Source organism: Mirounga angustirostris, unplaced genomic scaffold, assembly GCF_029215605.1.
Source record: "Mirounga angustirostris isolate CCGP_5_RB_7025 unplaced genomic scaffold, mMirAng1.0.hap1 SCAF_15, whole genome shotgun sequence".
NCBI lineage: Eukaryota > Metazoa > Chordata > Mammalia > Carnivora > Phocidae > Mirounga > Mirounga angustirostris.
This window is the reverse complement of record NW_026991723.1, coordinates 29,788,064-29,807,700: the sequence shown is the minus strand read 5'-3', so window position 1 is coordinate 29,807,700 and position 19,637 is coordinate 29,788,064. Positions and strand designations below refer to the sequence as shown.

At 44.3% G+C, this 19,637-nt stretch overlaps 1 non-coding gene across 1 annotated transcript; it reads left to right on the top strand.

Annotated features, from left to right (window-relative positions):
• Positions 1-16,719: 16,719 nt before the first annotated feature.
• Positions 16,720-16,823, top strand: LOC123850312 (U6 spliceosomal RNA). The gene has a single exon (XR_006792279.1). It is a non-coding gene; the product is annotated as a U6 spliceosomal RNA (small nuclear RNA).
• Positions 16,824-19,637: the final 2,814 nt, after the last annotated feature.

Sequence of the window (19,637 nt, the reverse complement as noted above, 5' to 3'; positions counted from 1 at the left end):
GGGGCATTTCCGCTATACCACTCCCAAGGGATGGAATGTTGTACAGGTTGCGTCATAGCTGGTTTATGTTTATCTTATCCACCCTGTAATAAGCCTGTCAATTCTTGGAAGCTCCCCCAAGGTCCATGCCATCTAGTCCAGTACTAGTAAGGCATCTCACTCCTCCTATGGGAGGAATGTTGACAATGAAAAAATATTTAAGGGGCACCTGGGTGGCTCAGTCAGTTAAGTGTCTGCCTTTGGCTCAGATCATGATCCCAGGGTCCTGGGATCGAGCCCCACGTTGGGCTCCCTGCTCAGTGGGGAGCCTGCTTCTCCCTCTCCCTCTGCTGCTTCCCATGCTTGTGCTCTCTCACACTCTCTCTCTGTCAAATAAATAAATAAAATCTTAAAAAAAAATGTTTAAAAGGAAATGACTATTTGTAATTCTCCCTCTCCTACCACCAAAATAAGTTTATCATAGTGAATAATAATGTAATCTTCCTTAATAATATGTGAATATCATTTAAAAAGCAGATATAATCATAGGCATAATCAAGGGATGCAGGATGTCTGAGAGATCAATGAGAAAATTACCTTCTTGCATTTAGTATATATCACTCTTGCTCTTGTTTAAAACTATATCCCCCAAAGGAGTAGGGAAACAGTTCTATATAGTCAAGAAAGAAATATCCAGTTGATTGGAATATTGACATAAAAAAAAAAAAGCACTGAGTGTGTACGTCAAAAGGAATATTTCCATCCTGAATTGGGACAATCAGAAGTGTGATCCTGATCTGTAGGTATGTGAATGCCTATTAAGTAAAGCAAAGTGAGAAGCCCCCAGTGAATACAGAAAACCAGTAATGCAGTACTTTGCATTAGTGTAGGAATTTAGTAAATATCTGTTGTCTTACACTTGTCCATTCGTTCACTATACACAGAGTTATTGAGCTCATATACAGTGTCAGTTACTTCTCTAAGCCCTGGGGATATAACAGTGGAACAGGCCTTGTGTTCAGAGAAGTGTGCTTCCATTCACAGAAGAGAAATGAGCAATGACCAGCAAACACATGAGCAAAAAAGTTAATCTCGGGCGATGAAAAGTGTTATGAAGAAAATAAAATAAAGTGATATGAGGGCGAGTGATAAGAGAGGCTATACTCCAAATGGGTAGTCAGAAAAAGCCTCCACAAGGAGGTGACTCTTATTCTGAGACTTGAGTGCCACGGAACGAGCCTGTGAGAAGCTCTGATGGAAGGGCATTGGAGGCAGAGAAAACAGCAGGGTGACTCAACCACGGCACTGTTGACATTTTGGCCAGGACAATTCTTTCTTTTGGGCGCCTGTTCTATGCACTGTAGGATGCTTATTTAGCAGCATCCCTGGGTGCTCCCCACTAAGTACCAGTAGCAGCTCCCTCGCTCTACCCTCACTTATGACAATCAAAATGTCTACAGACTTGGCCAAATGTCCCCGAGGGGCAGAATTGTGGTTGAGAGCCACTAAGCTGGAGTGAAGGCTCAGCTACCACCAAGCTTAAAGGGTCCAACCTACCGAAGCAAGGTCAAGAGATGTTTTTAACACTTGCTCCCTCTATATGACAAATTATTTTCTATAATAATTATGCAGCAATCCATAAGAATCATTTTATTCATTCTTAAGTTATTAAATAACTAACAAAGAAGAAGAAATTTTGATTTTACATTTTGAATACAAATAAAAACTTCAAGTAGACGCATTAGAAAACAGAATTGAAGCAAGTCAACTCCTATTTTTCTTTACAAGCAGTCTCATTGGACACATCATATTGTGTCCAAAGAGAGCTTGAATGATCTTGAACTGTTAAAAAATCACTCTTGGAACTAGCACGTGTGTGGCTGAGTCTTCCCTAACTGTTGTATCTGGGAGAACTCCAAATTAACTTCCGTGTGAAATACAAAGTTCATTAAAGGATAAGGGATCACAATATGCTCATTTACAGCTTACCTATATATCATTAAAACTCTACATCCTTTCCACAATTGTTCAGAACTCAGACCAACAAATGTTTTTTTCAAAGGAGTATTTTTTTTTTTTTTTTGACAGAGAGATAGCGAGGGCAGGAACACAAGCAGGGGGAGTAGGAGAGGGAGAAGCAGGCTTCCCGCCGAGCAGGGAGCCCGATGTGGAACTGGATCCCAGGACCCACCCTGGGATCATGACCTGAGCCGAAGGCAGACGCTTAACGACTGAGCCACCCAGGCGCCCTCCTGTTTTGCATATTACTTACATTTTACAAAACAGAGACTAAAAAAAAAAAAAAAAAAAACCAGAGACAAAACAACTTACTCAGGATCATACAGTTAGACCCAAGCCTTGCTTTTTTGATTTTAAGTTACATATTCTTAAGTGGTGGTATAAATGTTTCAGTCTGGATTTTTTTAAGTGTGTAAGTTATTGCTAGTTTCATTAAGTCGTTCATTATTTCTCTCAGACTGTGGGAATATTACCACATGACTGAGTGTGATAAATTGGGCTATTATTCATTCTTACAATTACCTTTTTCTTGAGGCCCATTTGTGATCCTTCCCTTGCACCAGTACCATCCAGGAGGTAGAGTTCACTCTTCCATGTGGGATCCTTCGCAGACAACTCACCTCAAACATATCTGAACACACATGAGCTGGTGCCTCAGGGTTCCTCGTCAGTGAAGCATACATTCCAGTGTGAAGCCTGCAGGTCAGTGGGAGCACATCCTGGGCTCATGGGGGATGCAAAAATACGGCTGGGCTGTTCTACTGGCTTTCCATAGCTCAGCTTCCCCTCCCCCGCACCCCTCCCCACCCTCCTCCAGAGATCTGGTTGGTGTTAGTTTGAACCAGAAAAGTTAAAGTCATCAAAAAAAACAGGAATTAAGATTCACACCAGTCAGACAATTAGAATTCGAGATAGGCAGACTTAAAAAAAACCCTACGTTTCTACAGTGCTGAACCCAAGTAGGGACTCTGAATTAAATTCAGGTATGTCATTCTTACAGCTTTTCTCTCTCTCTTTTTTAGGGATTGCACTCTTATAATTACAAGATACTTCTTTTGCATATCAATAATGAAACTTCCACATGTAGCTAATTAAGAAGTTTAAGACTGCCCATGCCAATACAAAAGTTTACATGACTAAAGTTAGAAGAGGAGGAAGATTCCTAAAATATTGCTGATTTAAAAAAATAATCTGTTGGGCGCCTGGGTGGCTCAGATGGTTAAGCGTCTGCCTTCGGCTCAGGTCATGATCTCAGGGTCCTGGGATCGAGTCCCGCATCGGGCTCCCTGCTCCTTGGGAGCCTGCTTCTCCCTCTGCCTCTCTCTGTCTCTAATGAATAAATAAATAAAATCTTTAAAAAATAAATAAATAAAAATAAAAAAATAATCTGTTTTCTGATTACTTTATGTGAGTGTCATATGCCCAGAATTCAGGAAAAGGGGCAGAAAAGCAGACAATAAACATAAAAGAACATAATCATCTATACTCTGTAAAATCCATGACTTTGAGGGGTAGTTTACATGGAAATTTTGATTTGGAGCTGGAGGGGGATGGGTCTGGATATATTTGCAGTTGTCTCCTAGAATGGGGTGAAGGGCCAGTTAGAAAGCTGATAATATTTTTCAAAGCAGATGGGCCCCAGGAAATATGACCAATAAAAATTCATTGCATTTAGCATTTTTTTCAAGAAGCTCTCCGATATAGTTCCTGCTTGCCTTTCCAGTTTCATGCCTCCCTCCCTCCTTCCTAGCCTCTGTTCCAAGGATGTTGACCCATTTACAGATATATCTTTTATTGCTTTATATCTCCAAAACTTAGCACAAGTCCTGGACCATACAGGGCGCACGATAGATATATGTTGCTTTGTTGGCTGAACGAATGGAAACCTAGCCATTCAATATAGATTGGATCTCATTTATTCTTTCTGACTCCCTTGTACTATGGAGGGCAGAATTGTTGCTGTGGAAAGCCCTAATAATAACTGGAAATGTGAGAAGCATCATTTTCTGGGAAAAGGAGGACATGTCGAACCTTCTCAGTCTGGTCTCATAGATAATTCCTCAACTTCAGGTGAGCAGAGAGGGCCTTAGTATTTGAGACCATTGATTCATAACAGGAACTGAGACACTCATTCATACTTTACCATATTGGAACATCTATATTATGTGGCAGCTGACAATAAATGGGCTCACCAAGTCCTTTTCCAAATCTTTAGTCTCACCAAATTATATTCACACTAGAAAAGTTTTATTGGTCTTATTTCCCAGGGACTCTATGCCTAGAGAAGAGGAATGCTCAGCTCCTTTGCTGCCAGTTGGGACAAACTACGACGGACCATGCACTAGAGTCCCCTACAGGATCAGGCGGATGCCACCCCCTCAGACCTTAGCCTGAAATAGCTCCCCCGCATTGGGCTTCCTCCCTCTACTGTCCTGCTTCCCTCCCTCCTGACTGGTCTTCCCGCAAGTACTTCCTTAATAAACCCCTCTCATGCAAATCCTCATCTCAGAGAGTGATTTCTGAAGAACCTGACCTTACAAGGGTGTTTACTATGTGGGTGTATGAACATGTATAAAATGTCGCAACAATTCTCAAGGCCTTTTCAACCAAGCTGAACTTGACTTGAAGCTCTACCCGTGTTTCTCATTGGAAAGTAAACCTCCAAAAAGTCTAGAAAGAGCAGATGACATAGGTGTTCTTGGAATCCTGAGGACACGCCTTCTGTTTTTACAAAAAGCTGCCTGCCTCATGCATGGCAGTAGGTTTGACTATTTGGCCTTGACTGACTAAATTAAACAAAAACAAGCATTATCAAATGTTTAGATTTACTGGAGCCTCCTGGCTTCAACGAGCTTGGTGAGTCACTCCTGACAAGCTCTAGCTGTATTAAGGCCATAAGCTCTGAGGTGGTGAGGTGGGTTCCCCTTGTTTTATTTTTAATCTAACAACACAAGCAATGCTAGCCACACCACTTGCAACAAGTAAAGAGTTAACCTTCGAAATGACCACAGTCCAGACGGCAGCATGCAAGTTATCAGAGCCATTTCATCTTCCAGAAGATTTATCACCACCAAAACCCAAGTCTTTCATGTGGGTTTCTGCCACAATCCTTCCTGCACACCCCCAGAAGGAATCTGGAGTTGGCAGGTATGACACGGCACCGTGAACATGGATCTGGGCAAGAAACAGGACCCGGGAGGCAGACGATCAGCCAGGAAAACCATGCAGTTTTCGCCATTAGGCAAAAGATAGGCGCCTGGTGACAAGAATATTCAGAGCTCTTGGCGTCACTTCAGTCACCAACTGCTTTCTTCTGTCCCCATTCTCAGCTCTTGCCAGATGCCTCCTTTTTAGCTACGACGCATGCTCCTCTCTCTTGGTTCTGCCCCAGATGTTTGCTTGCCCACACTCTGCTCCAAGAGCCTCAGCCCCCCTCAAGAGTTGTTCCTCAAGAATTATTTTCCTTCAGAAAGCCCAAGCATTGGTGTGCTTGGAGCCTGGAAAAAGGGACTTGAAAGAGCTGCCTGGCTCCCTGGCATGAGGACAACACGCTCATGTCCTCATGCCCGCATCTTGTTTCAGACACCCTGAAATCAAGTTTAAAAGCTCATTCTCTATGGTCATGAAATTTTACAAAATGCTACAGAGAATCAAATTTAGATGATGCAACTGCTTTATTTTCTGTACAATGTATTTTTAGCTGAAGGAGGTTTTCAGAGGAAAGCCTTATCTTTTATGGGATATCATGCCTGTCAAAAGCAATTAAATAGTACATAGAGGCCTCGGAGTGGGCTCAAGTGTAATCTGGATATGGTTTGGGTACATGAATAAATATAAATTTGACAAAGCCTCCTCGTATACGAACTGTAGCCTAAAACATACTACTTTTGGGAAAAAAAGAAGTTATTCAAATACTTTGATTTAAAATTGCTTCCACCAGTCATTGATTTATAAATGTCATTTGCCACGTAATTCTAAATGACTCTACAGACTACAGAACATGGAACCACTGGGATAAAGGAGACTTTACTGATCTTACATAAACCAGAAAGACTTTATTTAAACTTTAAATAGCGAGATGTATTGATTGTTTGGTCCAAGAACCTCTAGTTTCAGACAGCTGTCATTTAAATGATGGGATTTAAGAGAAACTAAGAGAATTCCTCGAAAACTGGACCACAGTTGATAATAAATAAAGAATTAATTTGTTGTTTCTGTAGTCAATATATTTCAAAACCATGGCACATATTGCTCATTCCCTTTAGACACGTGATGTTAGGTCCACTTACACCATCAAGTCAGCCCACAGCAAAATTATTAGGTCTTTTTCTGCATAACCAACTATCCCAAACTTAATGGCATAAAACAACCACCCTTAGATTATGCTTATGAATTCTGTGGGTCAAAAATATGGAAAGGGCACAGAAAAGTATGGGCATACAAGGGCTCCATGGTGTCTGTGCCCTCAGCAGGGAAGACCAGAAGAGCCCAGCCCGAAGGATTCACTTCCGAGAGATTGCTTCTTCGCTCACAGGTCTGGCTTCAGGGCTGTGCTGCTCAAAGCTAGGCTCCCTGGGGTTGTTGACCCAGGTACTGTTATGTGGCTCCTCCATGTGCCATGACTTCTCACAGCATGGCTGAAAGGATCCAAGAGGGAACATTCCAAAAGCAAGCATTCCCAGAGCAAGGGTTCCAAGAGAACCAGACAGAAGCTGCCTAGCCTTTTCTGATCTAGTCTTGGAAATTATATAGCATCATTTCTGCCATACTTATTGTTTAAAGCACTCATAAGCCCACGTAGATTCAATGGGAGGAGTCAGTGAGTGGAGCATCCAGGGATAGGTGGCTGTTTTTAAAAACTACCACTATTAGGGTTTTGGCGAGATGGGAAAAATATGAGCTTGGTTTTGAATCCTGATTCCTCCATTTCTAAATGGGTGACCTGACCTCTTCCTCACTGTACACACACAGATCCTGATCTCACAGGGTTGCTACGGGTAGGCACAAATCCACGTTGGAGTGCATCAGTGTTCATAATCAGTTGGCTAGTTTTAATCCTCTTCCTTGTTTTCTTAGCTACCTTTACCTCCTTTCTCGGGCAGGAGCATCCTCAATCTCCCTGCCATAATCCCATCAAAATCTGCTCCCAAAGCCATTGTGCGGGAGGTAGAATCGCCAGGGTGCTCCTCAGTGGCTCGGGGAGGAAATGGCGGATGCCCACGGAAGTTGCACCTTGCGGGGGTCACCTTCTCCACCGTGCCTAAGAACCGGCCCCTCCCTTCTGGCTGTGTTAGAATTCCAACCCTCCCTTCTTGTGACACCTGTAGAAGCCATTGACAGACATTCTTTAAACCCTCAGGAATTTCCTTTTCCTTTAAAGAAAGTGAAATGGAATTCCAGATCAGGGACCTGCGGGATGGAATTTTTCTGAAGTATGTGTTTCTGTTCTTTCTACTTCCCGTCCCCACCTGGTGTCAAATCAATTGAGGAAAGGCATCCAGAGAAGGTAAAGGACACGTTTAGCCTGGCTTCCCTTTCTGCCTAAGTTCTCTGAGCACGTTACCTAAATCTGCTCCAGTCACCAGAGTAGTTTCATTCATTACTGGAGCCAAAGAACACATAAAATATTCCAAATGGAGTTGCTGAAGACAATATTGTATCCAGTTATGACAAAAGAGTGGCATGCTGAGTTAGTTCTTCATTTATTGTCATTGTTCCAATTTTTTAGTCACCTCCCTGGTCTCTTTATTGTCACTCCTGGTCTCCTCAGATTCACCTTCACATGAGTCAGAGATCCTTCTGGAAGCAGCCAGGCCACACTGCTGCCCTGCTCAGACCTGTGATGGTTTCCTATTATACTTGGAGTAACATCTAAGGTCCCTGCAGTGGCTGCCAAGGCCATCCACAGCCAGTTCAAATATTTCTCAGACTTCATTTCCCTCCTTGGGCAGGGCCAGCCATGCTGACGTGTGCAGGTGCCCAGGCCCTGAGCTTCGAAGGGCCCCACACTTGGTTCAGTGCTCTGCTGTTGCTGTTTTGAAGGTTTTAATACATTTTGAACCAGGGGCCCTGCATTTTCATCTTGCACTGGGTCTTGCAAGTCACGTAGTGGCTCTCGCTGCAGCCACGCGAGCCTCCTCTGGGCTGCACGTGGGCCAGGCCCATAGCCCCCCGGGCTGCGGCCATCGGCCAGGGGCTACCCGTTCCTGCTTCTGAGAAGGTGCCTGTGACACGCTCACTCGGCTGCCTCTCTCCGGCACTCAGGTCTCATGTCTCCCCACCACCGACGCCTTCTGCGACCGCCACGTCCACGCGGTCACTGCCTCCCCGTGCGCTGAAGCGTTTCCTCTTCGAAGCCCTGGCTGCCCCTGTGTGACGGAGCATAGTCACTTAGATGCAGAGGTGTTTCCAGTTGTCCTCGTAGAAGTTCCTCCAGGGCAGGGACTCCCCGGGCGTGGTCATTTCTTTGACCTTGGGGCCTGACACACTTGCCGGCGCGTAGCTGTTCCTCAGTACGTTATTGTTAACTTACTCCTCACGAATACCACACATGCTGCCCATCACCCCAAGAGCACCTTTTAATTCTATGAATTCGGTTGTGAGAAGAGTTCAGAGAACACATTTGGAAATACACCATTTTGCTTTCACTGTGGTCACTTGGCTTTTCTCAGATGGCCACACATTCCCGTTCAGCTGAATCTCTCTGCCTTCTTTTCCCTCTTTCTCTCTCTCTCTCTCTGCTTTGCAATGACTCCAACTCTGTGCTTCGAACATTCGAGATATGAAGAAGTTGAGATGAGTTTTCTAACTTTGGAGAGAGAAACAAGATAAGTCAGAGGAGGTATCAGAATGATGCCCTAATTCCCCCAGAACTGGACCCTCTCACCTGGAGGAGACGGCAGCCACCTCGTGTCCTGACTCCTGACCCCAGTGCCTTGTCACAGCCCATGCGGCAGCAGGGACGTCAGAGCTAGACGTCGTTATATCGGCTAGGCCAAACTCCTAAGATCTTGTGTTCTTTCAGGGAGGAAAGGATGTGTCAGGTCAGAAATAGAGAGCAGGGGAGGGGCAGAGGGGGAAAGGGAGGAGAAGCGGGGGAAGGGAATGATAAAAGAGGTACTTGAATCATTCTAGCCCCTGACATGGAACGTAATTTCTTGAGGTCGCAAAACTGATTGGTTGCAGGTCAGGTGCAAAAATTCACATTTCCTGACTTTCTCTTTGATATTAAATATCCTTTAATTGGAAGAAATGCTTATTGGCATCTAAATTTCCAATATAGTCTGGCATTATTACCATCCTCCACGTTCATTTTCAGTTAAGTTTTCTACCATGGCGCACTTCATAGTCTTTGAGTCAAGGACTGTCTCTGCGTGTGGAGATCAGGTGTCAGGTCATTGGGCTGCACACTGAGGCCTTCACCAAGGTAAGAGGGGAGCCTACGTGTCTCGTCATAGGGGTGTCTTGGCAGAGTCCCAGTGATGTCACATCTTCTGTACTCTTATTCTCTTTGCACCTTGGGTGGACAGAAATCTTGGGTTCTTGACATACTCTCCTCCTTGGTCCATGCATCCCCTTCTATTGTTTGTATGTAAATTTGGTTTTAACAATTGTATCAACTTGCATGATGTCACCACCCCACTCAGAAAGTACTTGCTTGGGAGACACGTCCAAGTGGTTCTGCCTATCCGATCCCTTGCCTCCAGGAGCCCCAGACCTGCGGTGGTCACCCTCCTGAGTCCTGTGCTGCTTATTCCCTTTGTCGGAAACAAACATCTTTTCTGAAATAGATGGCATTCCTACACGTGTTCTCAAAAGGCATGGGTTGGGTTGTTCTTATCTGTGTATAAAAGTATTGAGTTGTAGGTAATTTTTCAGGACCAGCCCAGAAAGGGGAACTGACCTTACACCGGGACCAAATCCTTCTGCATCGGTGGGAGGGAAGGGCCCCAACCATTAGTCTGGCCCTGAACTGACCCACCAACGTGGAGAGGCCTGGTGGACCACTCCTCCCTCTGTGGAGAGAAGCTGACAACCCAGAACACACAAGCCTCTTCCTGGGTTTGCTTTTCTTCCAATAGCCCACCTGCGCCCGGGGCTGGGCTTCCAGCCACCCACTTCGTGCGGCTGCTCGCTCCCCCACCTGTGCAAACACAGGGCTTCCTGTCACCACGTGGCCTGAGCCGCGCAGGGCTGCACCGCGGAGCTTCACATTTTTAATTTCCTAATGAGAACGATCGTAGGCCTGGAAAACAGCTGTTATCCCAGGGGCCACGACACAACGTAATTCAATTGCACCTTTATGATTTCTGTCTTGTCCTTTGCAATTTCCCACAAACCTGAAATGTGTTTCGCTACTCACTTTCTGTCTCAGGGCCATCCCAGCCCTTGGCCCTCAGGGAGACTCTTGCACCGTGGAACGGCCCCCTGCCCCCTGGCCCCCGCAACTCCCAAGTAGAAATAAGAGGATATTGAATTACTCACGAAATCATGGTGCGACACAAAGACACTGAGGCTGCGAGGACAAGCCCGTCGTAGGTAGGGTCCCCTTCCCTGTCCTCTGTCACCGCCTATAATTAACCACTATTAAAAACAAGAGGCTGGGGCCGCCTGGCCGGCTCAGTCAGTAGAGCACGCGACTCTTGATCTCAGGGTTGTGAGTTCGAGCCCCATGTTGGGTGTGGAGATTACTTAAAAATAAAATCTTTAACAAAAACAAAAGGCTGATGTGCCATGATGAGTAGAAAGAACAAAGACATTGATGTGAGGAAAAAAATGAGATCAAATCCCATCTGTGTCATTTGCTCATGTGACCTTGGACCTCTCGGAGTGACTTTCCTGATCTGAAAGATGGAGCCAGCTACCTACTCCATGGGGTGCTGGGAGAATTACTTGAGGGAGGTGCCGAATGGTGAGCTCACACGGCCTGTAGTGTGGTTAGGGCCTAGGTGCTTCATCACTGGGGCCCTGTCTCATTTCCTCATGCCGAGCCTGCTGGTCCCTGATCCCCAGGCCTCTCCGTTCTGATCCATCACACGTCACGGTCAGATGAATCATCCCAAAGCAGCGTTTGTGTATATCACATTTCCCCTCCTCCCTAACCAAACCCACGCCCCTAAACAACAACAGAAACCTGTGGTTTCCCAATGCCTTCAAGATGTCCAAATCCCTTAAGTTGACCTTTCAGCTCCACCACAATTTAGAATCAATGCACCCCTTCGCAGTGGTCTTTTATTACCCCTACGCCTGAATCCTGTGTTCTCAGAAAACTTGCTCTGTGAACATGCCGGAAACATGGTAGGCCCTTCTCTACCTCTGCACCCCGCATTCATACTGTCCCCTTTGCACACACTACTTGCTTCCTCCTTTTCACTGGTATACATTCTATCCTTCCTTGGAAGTGCGAGTAAGGTCCACACCTCTCTACTTTCCCCCCTCACTGCCTGCTGGCTAGCTGCTCTGTCTTACCTTGTCTTGTCATGAGTCATTTGTGTATGTGGCAGCTGGTACCTAGCATGGGTTCAGAAATGTGTGGTGATGATTGCAAATATAAAAGCACAAATTTCCAAGACACTTCTGTTTAGAAATGCCTTCCTAAATTCACCTGGAATTCAACTCTTAATTTCCTTACATTAATTTTTTTTGAAAATTTTCCGGTGTCTGGGTGGCCCAGTTGGTTAAGCGACTGCCTTTGGCTCAGGTCATGATCCCGGAGTCCCGGGATTGAGTCCCACATCTGGCTCCCTGCTCAGCAGGGAGTCTGCTTCTCCTTCCGACCCTCTCTCCTCTCATGCTCTCTCTCACTCTCTCTCTCTCTCAAATAAATAAATAAAATCTTTTAAAAAAATAAAATAAATTTTTATCAGTAGCCGGATTGAAATGATCAAACATTGAGTTTGTGCTGCTGTTAGGGTGTGTGTGTGTGTGTGTGTGTGTGTGTGTGTGTGTGTGTGTTAGGGAGCTGCATTGACTGGTTTAACATCACATCAGCCCAGTGAGAAACAGTGATCTTCACTCTGCTCTCCTTGGCTACTCTCAGATGATAAGCTTTCATCAGACCACGATGGTTGTTCAACCATCCAAAATTATACTGGAATTTAGGAAAGATAACTGAAGGGAGAATGAGACTCACAATAGTTGACCAGTGTCCACCTGTTTTGGGGCAGATCACCTCCCTGCAATGGTTTAATCTTATAATAAAATATGCCAAGGTGAGCTAAATTCCCAGTATTCCCAGGCAGGGGGGAATGACTGGCTGTGTTGGCAGTAAAAGAACATGAGGAAGGGGGTTCTGTTGAAGTTCTAAACTTTGTTGTTTATATTCCAGGCATTCTTGGTAAGAGTTATACCTAAACCTGAACTTGGACAAAGGCCAAAAAATTATGCACTGGTGCCATACCCAAAATATCTGGGACTGTTGTCAGGTGGAAGGTTGGTCAGTATCCCTGTGCAATGGGGTAGCTTGAACAATACTGAATTTGAAATAATTAAACAGTACTACCTTGAGTTAGAGGCTTTTTAAGGATGCTGTTAATTTTTTCGCCTAATGCAGAAAGAGTTTTAAGTCTCAACTCCTAAAAGGAAGACATTGATCCAGCTCGGAGATTTGCAATGTCTTCCCTGTGCAGAACGTTGTTACTGCTCTCAGAAGAATGCCTCCACCAAGGAGAGTATTTGCTTATGGAGCCCTCCCAGGTTAGCCTGAGGGAGACATGCTCTATCACATAGTGGGAGTAGCCCTTGTAGCCCATAGAAAGGATTAAGACTGCAGAGCAATCAATCCAAATTTGTAGAACTGATACTGATGTCCAATTAAAGATGGCTGATCAAACACACACCTCAGGCTTAGTGAATAGCTAGTCCAGATGGAGCCAGTCAGAAAACCGTGGGAATATTTCTTCAAGGAGATAAAACTGATTGCATCCCAAGTGCATTTCAACATATTCAAAGGAGATCATACAACTGGGGGAATGTTTAGGTTTGAATTAATGATAAGTCAATGGGAAGCTAAGAAAATGAAAAAAATAAATAGCTCAATATCATCTCTGGGACAAAGAAAGTATTATTTAAAAGCATCCATAGTGCACTGCAGAGATCAGTTTAGATGCCATTTGCATTGTCATAATTATATAAACACTAAATATTTATCTATTTAAAATGACAACATAACTATTTTGGAGGATGAGGGGGGAAAGGTAGCAGGCATGCAGTGGGCTAGGGAGGGTGGGAGAGAAGGAGAAAGAGAACAGAATATTCATTGTCCAAACTGGAAACTCAATAGAGAATGTCTAAATATGAAATATCAGATCGAAATATGTTATTTAAACCTATTATGGTTGTTTCTGGGAAAAAGAAAAGAGGATTCAAAAAACAGCCAGGCTATATGGATGAAAATACAGGCCATGCTGCTTTAATAAAAAACAAAACAAACAAACAAAAACCTCAAAATACCACTGCTCAGATGATTTAGGTATATCTTGCTCTTGTTTGATATGGCCCAGAGAGAAGCAATTTGGGTTGAAGGGTTGGCTTTATGACCCCCAAATGTGGCTTCCATCTCGGGGGCCACAGCAGCCATTCTAGTTCTTGTCATGCCAACCAGTGGGAGGGGGCAATGGGTCAGGGCAGCACCTGTGCATACCTTGACAGGAACTCGCCCCAGAAGTAGCACAGATCCACTGGCCAGACTGTGGGCATGTGGCCTAACTAAGCTGCAAGGGAGCCTGGGAAGGGCAGTAACCAGCTGTTGGCCAAGTGCTCTGCTAAAACACAGAAGTCCTATTATTAAAGAAGGCAGGAACTAATGTCAGGGCTCAACCAACAGCCTCTGTCAAATAAACTTTGGAGAATTATTTGATTCTTTTAACAAGGGCCTATGTAACTATGGAATTTAAGACATGGTGCCTTAAGATCATCTTTTGAACAGTGGAATGAATGATCCAAACCTAGAGACAAGGGCCCTGAAGCAGAACGCAGGCATCCCCAGAATAGACAGTACAGATGGTGTGGAGCCCAGAGGACCCAGTCCTGTTTGGTACCCTGCTTTAGGTCCTTCCATTTTGGGATGCTTCCAGCTCCTTTTCTGGTATGAATATGCTATACGTTCAGCAAGGACACGTGGGCGCCCCTGCAAACCTATGATTTTATAGTAAATTATTCCAAAAGAACAAGATTCTGAGATGGAGATTAGTGTGTAGGAGGTAGGCAAAGGGAAGGAAGCAGGGTTGGGCAGGGGGAAATGCTGGGAGTTCTGGAGCTGGGACAGACCAAAGGTATCGAGACAAGGGGCCAGACTTTTATATCCCAGTACTGACCAGTCTGGATGCCCATTGTCGCAGGAACTTGCAACCCTGGGGAGTAACCTTAGATAAAGTAGCTGTCTTCAACCTGGGCAATTCACAGAGGGTCTGAGAAGTTCAGCCTGCCTCCTGGCGAATTCTCAGCAGCTCAGGGAACAAGTCCTTCCTTCCTGAAGGGGCATTTGAGCAATGTGTCACAGCATCTACTATATATGGATCCAAGTAGCTGTCTCGGGGTCTCTGTGAAATCAGTCATTCAGATTTGGGTTCCAGCAGGAGTGGCTCTTGTATTTCTCTAGAGGAGTAATTCAATGGTGGTGATCTCATTACAACTACAGAGGGGCTGGGAGGTGCCGGAGGATTTGGATGGAAGCTGCATGTATGTAGCAAGTATGCTCTTTGACTTAGGTTATATTTTTACTGGAGGTGGCTGCAGGACAGCTGTTGGGGATTAAAGGGAGGGGACCTAAAATATAGACAAACCAGATGATATCTATGATTATACTTTACTTTCATCTGTGCTCTTGGGTGATTAGTCAACAGTTGTTGGTTAACATATAAAGAACTCTTATCAGGAATTTAGGCTCCAAAAGAAACAAAAGCAAGGCCTTCAAATAACCCTATTTCCATCTGCCTCAGAGGGGGTGTTCCTTACCACAGGGAGTGTTAGACGTAAGTTTTCTCCAGAGAAATGAGGGGTGTGAAAACATGTGGTTGGCTAAGAAGATTTCCACGGGCACTTCCTTCTTTGATCTGGCAGTCCCAGCAGTCCAACACCTTCTGGAATGATACCCTAGGGATAGAATTCTGCCCCATAGTCCCCAACTAATGGAGGGCAGGCCGTCTCTGTCACCTCTGTCCCCTGATCCTGATGTCAAAATTTCGTTGTGACCACATCACACTGAAAATTTCCTGCAAGGGGCTTGTCATCGTTCCTAAAAAGACCAGAGAATGGGGCAAAGAAGTTGAATGATTTTCTGTGCTTACCTGCTAGTACATGTTTGAGTGTAGGTGGCAGAATGTGATCTGAGTTTGTTTTCATTTAAACATATGTCTTGGAGGTGAGGTTGTCTAGGGGAAGGGACATAAACCTTTAACTGCTAGAAGCTACCAATATTTTTCAAAAGACTCTCATAATTGTGAGTAGCCAAATTAGCCGAGGGGCTGAGAAAGCGAATGATGCCTCCTGTTATTGCTGGTTAACTGTTCCAACAATTAACCCGTAAAGTAATAATACCTGAAACAAACGTGATTATCAACACATTGGTTTAGTGCAATGATTGATTATAAAAATAAACCACCCTGTTTTAGAAATTCAGTACATGCTATACAAAATAACAAAGTAAACCTAACTTGATTATTCTAGCTGGTCATTTGACGCTTACGTGGTCTCTGCTACTAGACTTGGTCTTGGGCAGGCTCAGCGTATGGCTCAAGCTCTAGGATGAAGTCTTTCATGTACCTGATGATCCGGGGCATGCCTGCAGAAGACTGCTGGGTTTCACTCTGCGGTGTGAAAATCAAGAGGATTCTAATGGGAGATGATCACAGAGAAATGAATCCAAAGTCCTGCTTTGGTTGATGTGGCCTGGAGGACCCGTTCCCAGCAGTCCAGCTTGGCTGCTCAGGCAACGCAGTGAGACAAAATCGTACCCGCCAAATACTGACTACAAGAGCATTAAAGGAGACGGGGAATAAAAGCCGTTGTCAATATGATAGTAATCTGGGGCGCCTGGGTGGCTCAGATGGTTAAGCGTCTGCCTTCGGCTCAGGTCATGATCCCAGGGTCCTGGGATCGAGTCCCGCATCGGGCTCTCTGCTCCTTGGGAGCCTGCTTCTCCCTCTGCCTCTCTCTCTCTCTGTCTGTCATGAATAAATAAATAAAAATCTTTAAAAAAAAAATGATAGTAATCTGCAACTCTCAGAGTCAGACCCAACTTCCCACTGCTCCTTCAACACAAACCCGTGAGGGGGGCAAGCCTCTCCTCCTCCTGCCCCCGACTTACATCTTGGCTCGGGAATCTCTGATTGCTCTTCTCTCTTCACGAACCCTCCCTACCCTTCAATAATCCCTTCTTTATCCACACAAAGACGCCTCCCCTGGCTCTGTTGGCCAACATTGATCCCTTTGTCTAAACTACATTCGCTTCGCCCCTTACATATCTCATGCTTTATCTTCTGGAGATCCTAAGTCCCAGAGCACTTCACTAGGGAGGAGCTTGCCGCCTTTGCCCCATCTGTCCAAGGCATCCCCACAGTGCCTAACACAGAGCCAAGAGTTCGGGGGTCCTCAGTGTGTGCTTGCTGAGTCTCAGAGGCTGGACACTCCGAACACCTAGGCAGCGGTACAGGGAGCAGCTGGGCCGAGGCAAGCTAGAGAAGGAGTTCAAAGTCAAAGGATTTCTTAAAAAGTGGTACTAGTGTGCTCCCTTCAGCAGCACATACACTAACTTTGGGACGATACAGAGATCAGGATGGCCCCTGTGCAAGGATGACACGCAAATCCGCGAAGCATCCCACATTTTAAAAAATAAATAAATAAAAATTTTAAAATAAATAAATAAATAAAAAGCGGTACTAGCGAAACAGGACTGCTGTTGATCTGCATGCATCAGGTTTGCAAATCCTGGTCTCCAAATGATTAGCAAGCGATGTCTGGCCCCCTACCCTGGGAAAACAAATCCCTAAATGGAACAGCAGAGAAGCATTACTCGCTTCATTCTGGACTTCTCCCCTTGACCCAGGTTTGTTTCTGGACAAAGGGGCACCCCAGGAAGCCACATTCAGGCTGTATAAAGGCATCCCACTGTAAAGGGGCCATTACGCTCAGGGAACTAGTGTCTTTCGGGTCTCACCCCGACCCTGAGCCCAGCTCTTTTCCCTTCTGGAATCTATGCCAGGTCTCTGCTCAGATACGGTTTGCCATTAAGCTCTGGGGGTAGGTGTCAGGGGGCAGGAGGGGAAAGGGTGGAAATCAGCGGACCCTGTCTCTCTGTGCAGTGCTATTTGGGGGCAGAAACCAGCTTGTGCTTCTTTCCTAAGGATTTGGGATGGGGATGTTGGCCTTTGGGAGAACAGAGAGATCTAGGTAAAAGGCTAGTTGAGGAAGAAGGTAGAAATATCTTTCTTCTGAAAGAAGGCTAAATATGGAGACATGCCCCCAAAGACGTGGGAAAATGAGAGTCTTTATTTTTGATGAGAACAAGGAATGAAAGATAATTGAAAGATGAAGGCAAATGTCTTTCAGTTTGCTTTTTTGAAGATACTCATCTAAAAATAAGATCATGTGGAGATGAAATGACATGTCTGAGTGCTGCTAACAGTAGCCCTTTTGGGGCCAGGAGATATGGAGCAAAATGTGTTCAAAAAGAGATTTCTCTCTGAAAACCATTACTCACTGCCCTGCTGCCAAGGTCACTGAGAGCTGTAGTTTTGCTGCTGTGAAACTGTTTACATCCAAGAAGACTCAGGGACACAAGGTCATGGGAGGTAAGCAAGCCTGGAGACCTCAAAGGCAAAAGACAATAAACACAGGAACTTTCAGGGCTTTTAAGAAGCTCAATTGGGCCAAACAAATTCCCACTTCAGATGTAGAGTCACAACATCTTGTAGCAGATGGGAATAGGAGTGGAGCAAGCGTTGGTTCAAACGGAAGTACTGTGAGGTTTTATCAGGACCAAAACAGGCCACGGAGAGTTAAGGCCTGGAAAGTTTCTTCAAACATGTCTGGACTAGAATGAAAACTCAACTGGCATGGAGCAGAGGGATTAAATTCAGGGGCAAGTTTCCAAGGAGACCTATAAGAACCCAGTTGGAGGAAAACCTCTTTCAGAAAATTCCTAAAATGGAATCAGTCACCACCGAAGCAATGGGAGCACATTCAGTGAAATGACCAGGAGTGGATGGAGGCCTGATGCGGGGGAGACTCAGCTACGACCTGAAGAGGTATTTTGTCAGCAAATATTTGGGTATATTTAATTGAAATGCATTTATAGTAAGTCAATGCCTACAGAAAAAATGTTAAAATATTCTCTCTGGAAATAATGTGGAATTTGGTCCTAAATGTGACCACTCACATTAAGCAGTCTGAATAAATATGGTGGGACTTGGCACCCATCTGAAGTATCAACTGCTAAGAAGAGAATGCTTTTAAATCTCCTGGAACTCTGAGGAAAGGTACAGAATGCTTGGCTTCATGGACGCCTAGCGTCCCTGTCCATAGCAGCACACCCCACTTCCTCCTCCTCTCTCAGCATCGGCTGCTAAAGGTCTTCATACCTCACCACCGCAAATCTGACTCACTTCTTTCGTACTGAGAATCCCAGCAACTTTTCTTTGAAATTCAGCTTTAAAGAAAATGGGAAAGTATATTTTTAATCAGAGAAAAACCTCAAGCTCAGTGAAAATTACTTCGCAGTTCCTGTTGAATGTAAACTAGAACCACTTTTGAGGTGATCATTAATTTTATAGAAGTGATATAAACCAGAATGAACTTCCATCCTACTTTATAACCAATCAGTTAATCAACAAGTCCGAGGGGAGTAGGAGTGCTATGCATTCTCTGTCGCGCTGCATGAGGTTACAGAGAACAGAGTAGTAATCACTGCGTAGTAATTGAATGTTCAGGGCTGGATTCAAGTAATTTTAAGCACAGAATTGAAATGATCAGGTAGAAAGAAGGAAATGCAGAATGACTTAACCAACTACTTCAGGAAAAGAAAACATCCACTACCTGTTCCAGTGTCCTCATCTGATGGTATTTCTTTAAAAATGTGGCAAGTTATGATATCTTTGAGAAAATCTTTGAACTTAACAAGCATTTCTAAAAATATGTGTGCAACCAAAGAAAGCACCAGAAAATGCATTTTGTCTATGGTTTATGCACATTCATTTAATGTATTTTTTTCCTGAAATCACCATGCATTAATATTTTTCAAAAGTTTCTTTCTAATATTCTTTTAAAAAGTACTAATTCTAGTTTATTACACTTCAAAACAACTTTCTCCACCCAGATTTGACTAGATCCCAGAGCCTAATTCACATACCAGATCAAAAGTTTTCTTGGACAAGGTCGTTTCTATTAGACTAGAAGTACTTGAGTTTATCATTTATTGTAAAAAAAATCCATTGAACTTTGAAATTTAACCACCTTACTTGTTGTCAAGACTGTATTCCCATGAACGTGGCTCTGAAAAATAACATTTGCTAGTGTTTCTTTAATGCATAAAATTATGAAGAATGTACTGATATTCTGTAACCCTACCACATAGATAATCTCTGATAACATATTTTTAAAAATTGATTCATGTAAATAATGAAAAATTCAAGCTGAACAGAAAG